Source organism: Alosa pseudoharengus, unplaced genomic scaffold, assembly GCF_046254945.1.
Source record: "Alosa pseudoharengus isolate Yale_2024_CS ecotype anadromous, Long Island Sound unplaced genomic scaffold, YU_APseudo_1.1 YU_APseudo_1.1_scf_2, whole genome shotgun sequence".
Lineage (NCBI taxonomy): Eukaryota > Metazoa > Chordata > Actinopteri > Clupeiformes > Clupeidae > Alosa > Alosa pseudoharengus.
This window is the reverse complement of record NW_027468663.1, coordinates 26916501-26926637: the sequence shown is the minus strand read 5'-3', so window position 1 is coordinate 26926637 and position 10137 is coordinate 26916501. Positions and strand designations below refer to the sequence as shown.

Sequence of the window (10137 nt, the reverse complement as noted above, 5' to 3'; positions counted from 1 at the left end):
CATTGCCTCGTCCTACTGGAAGGGGTAGGGGGAGGGGGTGGTGTGTGTGTGACTCTGCGTCTCTGCAGTACACACACATGTACTTTGGCAGTACCTTGAGTGGGATATACATTTAGAGTCATAGCAACAGACCCATGATGACTCCACCAAGTCTAACTTAAGGCTGTTTCCTTTCCAGCCTGGCCGTGGTTCAGATCAGGGTGGTTGAAACCCGGCACATTCTGCCAGATTGAGGGGGAAACACTTAGCCTCTATTGGACTGATGACTGGTAACATGACATGGAGTAAAACTGCTGAGCTCATAGAACTTCCTGAGATTACCATTACATTACATTTGTTCATTTAGCTGATGCTTTTATCCAAAGCAGCTTAGAAATGGACTGACTGACAGTGCGAGAGGAGTGCAGGAAAACCAGAGAATGACAGTGCAGATGTTTAAGTAACAACCGGGGAGGTAATGGAGATATATTGTATGGGTGAGAGGAAGTGCATGGTAAATGCGAGTTAGGCATGTTAGGTTCGTTAGAGAGTTCGTAGAGGAGGATTAACTGCTATGATCACTGCTGAACATGTCGACAGGGGTTGGCCTGAACAGCTGACCTGACACCTGTTGGGACGACTCAGTCACAGCATACAATGAGAACAATCTGTGATGACCTGATGTCAGGACAGCGGTAACCGTCTCTGGCGGTAGTAACAGAGAGCAACGTCAGAACTGGCCCTTTAAGGGCTCTACAAGTGCACCTCAACAAGCTTGATAAAATATTTTGGACATTTTAATTGTCAAAATGTGACATTATGATGATTATGATCAGTCAAAAATTAAATATTATGATTATTAATGATTCATTACAATTATGCTGATTCCATTCATTACAAACTGAATCACTGATGTGAAACAGGAGTGCGTGCTGACATTGGAAAAAGGTTATTATTGAGGCCGATGGCTGAGAAGTTTCTTTCTTTGTTCTAGCTATTACGGTGTTATTTCTCTTTCCTTTTCATCCTCAGAAGGTGGACTACTGGAGGTTTCATTATGAGTCACAGCCGACTATACCCTTTAACACGAGAAAGGAGCAGACCACAGAAATAGACAAAGAATCTGTCATCAAACAGTTCTGCCTGATTATTATGCACTTTCATACATTCTTATCCAAACACCCATTCTACCAATATTTGATGTGATGTTTTTGGTTAAACAACCAGCTCAATCACAGACTCGCACCTGCAAATAAACATTGATTTCCCAGCAGCACGCGAAGAGCGCAAGTGGCACTTCCTGTAAACGCTGTGGCTGTAAGTCAGGACGTGTGTCATTTCCCCCTCCCGACTCCCTGCTCCCTAAAGTGTGTGTGTGTGTGTGTGGAGGACTCTACAAGTGCACCTCCAAGAGATACGTAGATACAATCATTTTTACTTTTGGACTGTGTTTTGGACAGACTTCCCTTCCCATCATAAACATGAGACAGAAGCAGGCATGGTTCTTTATTGGGCATCCTTTATACACGTGACTCTGCCAGTCATGGATTAAGACTGTCCGCAGGTTCTGAAATTACTTTGCCTACATATGCCAGCATGTTTTGGAAGTAAACCCAATTGACTTTCACAGGTAGAGATTCCTACAAGACGATGGCCCCAGCAAGGTTACTGTTTGCATCATCTATCTTAGTGCTCTTCACAGATTGATGTGGTTGGACCATGAGTCTGTGCTGGAACAAGCACACAGTTATAGTCTGTGGAGTTCAGCACCCCCTGAGACCCTGTACTTGCTCATGGTTGGAGTTCCAAAAACACCCCTCAAGCCCCTCAACTGTTGTGACGTCGTGGGGCCAACCAATCACAGGGCTTCCTTCAGTGACCCTCAGCCTGACGTCGGGGGGCCAGCCAATCACAGTGCTTCCTTCCGTGACCCCTCAGCCTCATATCTGGGGGCCAGCCAACCAGCTTCCTTCCGTGACCCCTCAGCCTGACATCTGGGGGCCAGCCAATCAGCTTCCTTCATTGACCCCCTCACAAGGCCACAACCTGGCACATACGCCAAGGACAAGTTCTGTGCTTGAAGTTATATCAGAGACATTATATAGTTCATAAGTATGTGTGTAATCTATTTTCAAACCTTAAAGGGTCTGAACCACGCCTGAATTCAGACACTGTGCCTGAGAACTGTGAGCCCTGAGGTGGGGTGTGGTAGGCCCAGAGGCACGATGAAGGACACAGCTGAGGAGATGAGCTTGCTGGGTCAAGGCAGGCCATCGGGGGGGGGGGCTAGGTGGTGGAAATGAGATGTCGCAGGTGATGCTGAAAAGTCAGGAAGAGTATCGGTTGAGACCGTTACATCAACACATTTTACAGGAACTTTCTTGGGCTGGTTCAGTCTAAGGATGCGTGTCACCACCTTTCACTGCACTACAATTGGCACTTAGCAGAGAGGGTGGGGGGGGGGGGGTGTAGATGTGTGTGTGTGAGTGTTAGTGTGTTGCGGTGCAACCATTCTAGTCTTCCATTATTGCTGATGAAAAGAAGTTCTGCGCGTTTGTGTGTGTGAGGTATGGCACTTGGGCGTGTGTGTGTGGTTATGACTCCTAAAGGTACTTGAGTGTGCGGGGGTTTTGAGGGGTGGACTGGTATAGACTGGTGCGCCTGATTTCTATTGTCTCTTGTTTTCATCATCATATCGGATGAAAAGGTGTACAAAGCAAACCATACATGATCCTTTTGGAGCCTCTCTTTTCTTCACAACCTCAATAACAGGCCTGACAGACACCATAAGTGTCTTCAGCTGAGGTAAAGTCTATGCACCCATGACCTACAAACTGGTTGAAATATCAATGCTGAAGACAGGTGCATCCTGCTGTCAGTCTTGCTGACTTAGTGATGGTTCCTCTGTGTCACTAGGCTATCACACAGCTCATGAGCTCAGTGACATGGTGGCCTATGTAAACACAGAAAGTGAAAGTGGATATGTCATTCATGTTCTCCTTTGGATGCTCACCCTGTCCAGTGAACCAGTGTCCTGAACGAAGAAGAGGATTGGCAAAGTAGCCTAGTGTCCCGGCAGTGCGTGGGTGGTGGGGGCCACGGTAGGCTACCCCATACCCCTCCGATTTGGTGGTGGTCAGTGGTTGTATGGAGTGTACTTGATCCCCCTGGTGCGCTCAACCGCGCATGCCCAGTGCGACGACGCCGCGGCTCCATGTGTATGTGAGGCGCATTATTTGGCAACCGAGGCGGCAGCAGGGGAGGGCTGTGGAGAGACAGGGTATCCCCGGGATTTTTTCTAAATCGAATTATCGGACTTAATTGTCATCCAGAATTGCACGTAAGGTCTTCGGAGGAGAGGATCGGTGTCACATCGACTCAGTAAGTCAACAAAGATGCCGCCGAAGTTTGGTGGGAGGGCGATTGAAAGAATCCATTTTTATTCGGGACTTATCGAAAGCCAGCGCTTCCTCCACCTATCTGCGTCTGCGACGGCAGAGTAATGGGTTGTTTGAAAGTAGCCAATGCACTTTTCCGCAGAGCAAAAAACAATCTTCGAGGAAGAGGACAGGGTAGTTGAGAGTCAGCACGATTCATTGGATGCTCGATTAAATGGAAGTTGCTCCATCAATTATGTGTGGTGGGGAGGATTTAGGAAGTCTCTCAAAGGAATACTTTGATGTTTTGTGTCACGCTACCTACATAATCAGAACTAGCTCCGGTGACTGAACCCTAGTGTCTGGGTGGGTAACATGACGATACGAGTGTCCGTGGGAGTTGGAATTCTTTAGAGACAGCACACACTTACCCCTTTGTCAATTTTGGAATTCAATAACCACGCATCCCCACGAACACCACCATTCAACTGGAATTTAATAAGTAATTGTGTATATGTGGTCGATGTATTATTTTTCTTCGGTCGATGTTCAAAGTTTAAATTTTCCGCTGATTTCCCCCCCTCTTCGAACGCGAGGTAACGCTAGCAAGTTAGCTTGCTAACGTTTCAGCCTATGATTGGCTTGACCCGAGGTGTGGGAGCCAGGTCGCTGTTGTTATTTCAAAACGGAGGAAAGTTCATAACTTAGACTGAATGTTTTATTATTTGAGGCCGCGGTAGTTTAACCGTTTCACATGTAAATGTATGCGTTGTGTCAAGGATCATAGGTGATCACCGTTACCCCTTTCGCAGCTAACGTTAGTTTGTCAGGTAGCGTTGCTAGCTAATGATAAATGGTCATTATGATGGCTTGCTGAAATGTCTTACGAGCTAGTGGTAATATTTTTTATTATTGTTGTTAATAGACCTGTCTTTCAACTTATTGGAGATGGCGGGATGTGTTGTAGGTGGATCGTTAAAAGCCGGTTTTTATCATGTATACTTTGAAGACATGGTCGCATGTTTGGATTTTTTTTTATGTTTGGTGAGGGGGGGGGGTCAATCGTGGTGTAATAATGGTGGACGTTGTGCCTTGGTTTGAGCCCCCAGTCGTGGCATTTAACCCGACAGGCTGCCAATTTCCTACTATATCACAGTAAAAGTCCTAGTAATCTTCCTTATTTGCGAGGCTACCATCCTCTTCCTCATCTTAAAGCCGTACACACTGAATACACGACACGCTTCACAGCTGCATTTCCAGTGGATGCTTGTTGGTTCTGAGGGCGAGTTTGAAGTATGCAGGGGCATCATCAGATATCAGCAGCAGAAAATGCGTAGCCTACTGAATAGTTTTACATACTGAGTGATGTTTGCAGATTAAGTTATGTCTTGGCTCAGTGTAATCTACCAGCAAGTTTGCACTGTGAAGCAGTCAAAAAGGCCTTATAATAGCATATATTCTACAACAAGTAGTTTTTAGATATAAGTTTATTTTACAAAAGGTTGTCATTTTCTTTTCGAAAAAAAGGTTTCTTTTTCTTGTCGAATTTTGAATTAGAATGACCACTTGTATGTACCAAAGCATAGCACTGCAAAGCAACCATACTGCCTGGACCTAAAGAAATGCATTCTTGCATGAACTAGCAGTCTTCAGCATTATCACTTTGAGATTAGCTATGTGGGTACCTGTGACATTCGCTGACTCAGGAAAACTATTGGGAAGTGATCTTTTACAGGGAATTCAGACTGGCTTCAACGTTACATGGCCTGTGGTTATTATGAGACTTCTCTCTGTTGGCCCTCTGAGTAGAGGATGCCTGAGTACTGCAAATAAGTGTACTGGCTTGACCTCGGGGCTACTAAGTCCATTAGTAGATCTAAAGTCCACTGTTCCTGGGATGGTCCGTAGAAAGAACAGGTCACCAGGTACTAGGCTAAATATGGCTGAGCAGGCTCTTGCTTTTACTGGGTTGAATGGCCATTAAGAACTCAGTTGGCTAAGAGAGCTTTAAGTATAAGTATAAGTATATATACTCTTTTGATCCCGTGAGGGAAATTTGGTCTCTGCATTTATCCCAATCCGTGAATTAGTGAAACACAGGGAACACCCAGTGAGGTGAAGCACACACTAATCCCGGCGCAGTGAGCTGCCTGCAACAACAGCGGCGCTCGGGGAGCAGTGAGGGGTTAGGTGCCTTGCTCAAGGGCACTTCAGCCGTGCCTACTGGTCGGGGTTCGAACCGGCATCCCTCTGGTTACAAGTCCGAAGCGCTAACCAGTAGGCCATGGCTGCCCCAATAATGTTTGTTTTACTTTCTTGTTTGGTTATTTTGTGTAGCTGTACTCACCCTGGTGGAAAAGTATTAATTGATGAAGTGTGATGCATTCTTATTCTTAATTCTTAAATCCATAGCCGTTTTTTGGGAGGAAGATGTAATCAATGTTTGTGCTATCTTGGAGTGGTACCCATTGTTTTAGAGGATTGAGTCTCTTGTTGCACAAGCTGAAGTACTGGATCAGTTTGGATGAGGGCGAGCATTAAAGGTGCGAACGTTCTGTAGGCCAAAATCAAAACACTGGTGAATGTTCTCAAGACTACCAGACGCGAGCCTCTTCTGGGTTGCCAGATGTAATGAAGACTTAGCTAACGTTAGTTGACCTGCAGCTGCTTTAAGGTTTCTTCAACCATGACCCAGCTACACATTACGGAAACAGTGAAAACAAAAAATACCTCTCTAACCAACATAACATATTTAGCTGAAGTTAGCGATGCAGATGAAGTTTAGCCTAGGCTACCTGTTGTGGAGAAATATGGCCAGCTCTGCGTCAGACTTGATATTCTTCGTTTGACAAAGACGTCACCATCTCAGGAAGCTCCTCCGATGTCCACTTAATTTGTTTCTTGTTTTAATTTTGGAAATGTGCCTGCCTCTCATAGGCGTTCATGACTACAACTGACAGCTGTTGACAGTTGGCCTTTGCTAATTTGGCAACCCAAATAGGAGGACGCGCTAGCCCATTATTAATACGCTATTCTAGAATTAATCGTTCAAAACATAAACGAAAATTCCAAGAGATTCCGCCCCGTAACTCATTTTTTTTCATGGGTTTTACGGGGTTTTACGGGTTAGAGTAATGTTGTCAAATAAGCCATTACTTCAATTCATTGTGTTTCCTTACTCTCTGACAACATATGGTGATCATTTTTGGAATGGTTACAGTTTATTTTCCATTATTTCCTACATACTGGACCTTTAACTGAAATGAGAGCCAAATACCATCTGCATTGAAACTCCCCATTCTGGAGCTGACTTGCGGGCATTCTAGAATGGATGACCGATTGTTGCCCTGAACAATGGGCCAGGGGCTTCTTTGTAGGGAAGTCTTGTCATGGTGGCTTTGATGAAGCCATCATAGAGAGCTGAGCAATGCTGTTAGGAACCCACTGGCCTCTACAAAATGCCTGACTGGGAGAGGGAGTGGGCAGGGCCAAATCCTTACCTCGGAACTGGTTCAACAGCTGTGAGTGACGGGGCCCCTGTAGCTCTATGCTAATTTAGCCAGTACCTCCCCTCACGTGTGTGTGTGTGTGTGAGTGAGGGCCAGCTGTATCTGTGGTAACCTGCGTGGGCTGGGGCCACAACTTAACACTATTATAGAGGTGCAGGTGTGTCACTATCAAGCCCCATCGAAATGGGAGAGATTTGACCTTATTGTGTCTAAACCTGCCATGTGTATATTGGGTGTGACCATTTGTGCTGTGTCATCAGGCTCCATGTTCCTCCCAAGTGGCTGATGGGAAAATTAATCAGGGTGGTGCAGTGTTTCCCCTTGCAGGGCTTCCTGTCGGACACACATCTTCTCAGCCGTGTTTGTGTGTTTGTGTGTGTGTGTGTGTGTGTGTGTGTGTGTGTGTGTGTGTGTGTGTGTGTTTTTCAGGGTTTTGCTCTTTATACAGGTCTCGAGTGTGAGTGAAATCCCTTGTCATAATGGACTCTTGGCTGTGATATGGCCCTGATTTGGCCCAGATCTGACTCTAATATGGCCTTGCTCTTTTGTGGCTTGGGAAGATTACTGTAAGGATTGGAGCTTTCTAGGAGTGTGGTTGAGGTGGGTGTTTTGGGAGGGGGTTGGTGTTTGTGTGTTCGTGGGGGTTACATTGTATTATTGGTGTGTGCTTCGAGGGGTGGACAGACTGGTCTATTTGTTAATAGATGGACCCATGGAACACTTGGCCTAATTACACTGTAAAGCGGCGCACACAGGCCCTCCTCCTCTGGCTCTGCTATCTGAACGGGACTCCTCTTGGTCTCGACGGTCAGGTGGCAGACAGTTATGTTTTTCTCAAGCTTCACATATGCTAACCTACTGTACCACGCAATTTAAACCCATGTCCTCAGTTTGCCTCTCATACCCCTGATTGGAGGCAGTGTTAAGGAGGAGGACATGGCCTATGCTTGCTGGACTCCAGGGTGGTGGTGGTGGTGGAGGAGGAGGAGGAGTGGTCTTTCTCTCAAAACCCTGTTAATTGAATAATGTTAGCTAGCACACAGAAAATGTAGGCCTAAGTGATAAGGTAAATGCTACAACAACAGTCCATCATAATCATCATCATTTGTTTGTTTGATTGTTTTGTGTGGGCTAGGTGTAGCTGAGGGTGTAGCTGTAGTTGGGGGCTGTGGTTGACTTTCCTCAGGCCAGTGTAGTCATCAGAGTTTGATTGGCTTTTTTGTAGAAACTCTTCTCTCCTAGCTCGCTCCCCATAGGTCCAAGTTGTCAACGACCTTTGACCTGGCCTAGGCACAGTAAGCTCCTTCGAGAGCCTCTCCAGATGGGTGCTTAGTGCTTACTAACAAAGGCTGTCTGCAGATTAGCCTCACTGGCAGGTAGGCACACACCTGACAATGTCAGGTGCCCCTTAGGGCTGGGCGATATGGACCAAAACTGATATCCCGATATTTTGGGGCTGATTGGCGGTATGTGATATGTTTCGTATTCACTCAACATGACCCTTATGACAACACAACCAGCTTTAATTAGACTGATTTCAGAATGCTCTAACACAGCTGTGCAAAAAAGTGTAAACAATAACATATAGGCCTACCAATACCAACAGGCATAGGCTACAGCTGCTCTGATAAAGCTGTGCAAATAACAAAAGACCAATAGGTCGACCCTGACTGACAACACATACCTACGTTGTACTGCACAAAGTAGCCTACTGCAGAAAAAACCTGCAGTTTTCCTGTCACACAATGCAGTTTTTTTTCCCGTAAGGGTTTGATAGGGCCTAGATGACAAGCAAATTTATGATGGCCTAGACATGTGTGACACGGTAAACAAAATCTAACTCCATGTCCGTCATGTTTGAAAGTTTGTAGTGCTGTCAGGGAGAACGTGCACACGCAAGGGGCGCAGTTGAGCAGAGCTGCGGTTGTCTGAATGGTCTGAACACAGAAGAGCAAGTGGCTTTGATAAAATGGCCCATTATTAAACTCTCCTGCTCCAATCAAGGCAACAGGCCTTGGATGCCATCACCGTTAACAGCAGGAAACTTTACAGGAAGAATGAAGCGCTGAGCTCTCCTTGAGTATGAGTGAATCTCAGCTTCATGTCTTGTGTGAGGTGTTCCACCTCGGGTGGGCTCTGGACTTGATAGTGACCCCTTTTCAGCCCCTTTAATGGCCTCTGCTTGGTAATGATTTGCAGACTTGCGTCAGTCTTTCATCTTCGAGACGTGTTGGTGTGTCGGTAAGGTGGGCCGGGCCCTCTCCTCTTCCAGCCACTGACGGCCAGATTCTTCAGCCACTCCGTCGTAAATGATTATGATTTGTCTGAGGTTTATGAGCCACTTATATTTTACCAGCATGTGGCTGGTGCTAATTTTGGTCCCTGACGGTGGGACGATTGGCCTTCTCCACTGTGTCTTGAAGTGGGAGTTGTGGTGGTTAGGAAGTGCCTTCTCAGTTGTTCAGGTTCTGTGATCGGGGCTGGGTGAGTGTGCTGCGTGGATCAAAGGCCTGACCAGAGAGGCCTGACTAGAAAGGCCTGACTGTTTGCCATGGTTTCTGCTTAACCTTAATATGGAGACAGCAGATAAATGTCGACCACGTCCACAACACTTACTGACCAATGAAAGGCACTCCTCAGAGGTTCTCCTGGAAGGGCATGGCGTCCCATTGGCTGTGGCTCGCCAGCTGGGAGGAGTTTGTTTGGCGTGAACTGTGCTTGAGTGGTGGTGTTGTTTCACTGTGTGTGTGAGAGAGTTCATCCTCATCTAGCCAGTCTTGCTCTCCTTTGCTGACACACACACACACACACACACACACACACACACACACACACACACACGTTATGCACATGCATGTAGGCCATGCGCCGCTATTCTGTAGTTAGAGAATGGGTGCTGTCGTGCTGAACACAGCCTCCGTTGTGTTGCTTTTGTGTAACACTTCAATTCTGAGAACCTTGGTTCATAATCTGTGTGTGTGTGTGTGCGCGCGTGTGTGTGTGTGTGCGCGTGTGCGCGCACATGTTGGTGTTTGTGAGTGGATGTGGGGGAGGGGTAAAGGCAGTGTTCCCTATATCCGTGCGTGCAAAGACACACTCAGGCATGCACTTATACATACATACATACACACACACACACACACAGAGAGAGTGCCAAGTTAAACCCCTGTAGGGTAGGTCATTACATCAGCTTCTATAAATAATCTGTGTGGAAACGCTTCCGCTGGCCACATACATGCACGTCGCACGCACACGGGCACTCACATACATAC

The 10137-nt window shown here is 46.4% G+C and overlaps 1 protein-coding gene across 3 annotated transcripts in view; it reads left to right on the top strand.

Moving 5' to 3' along the window:
* Positions 1–3027: 3027 nt before the first annotated feature.
* LOC143134181 (transcriptional repressor p66-alpha-like) overlaps positions 3028–10137 on the top strand; it is a 42655-nt gene continuing 35545 nt past the window's right edge. For 2 of the 3 annotated variants that reach the window (XM_076294346.1, XM_076294344.1), the window contains exon 1: positions 3028–3360. The gene's annotated coding sequence lies outside the window, so the exon portion shown is untranslated. The remainder of the gene's footprint in view (positions 3361–10137) is intronic. The other variant, XM_076294345.1, reaches the window with a different exon arrangement.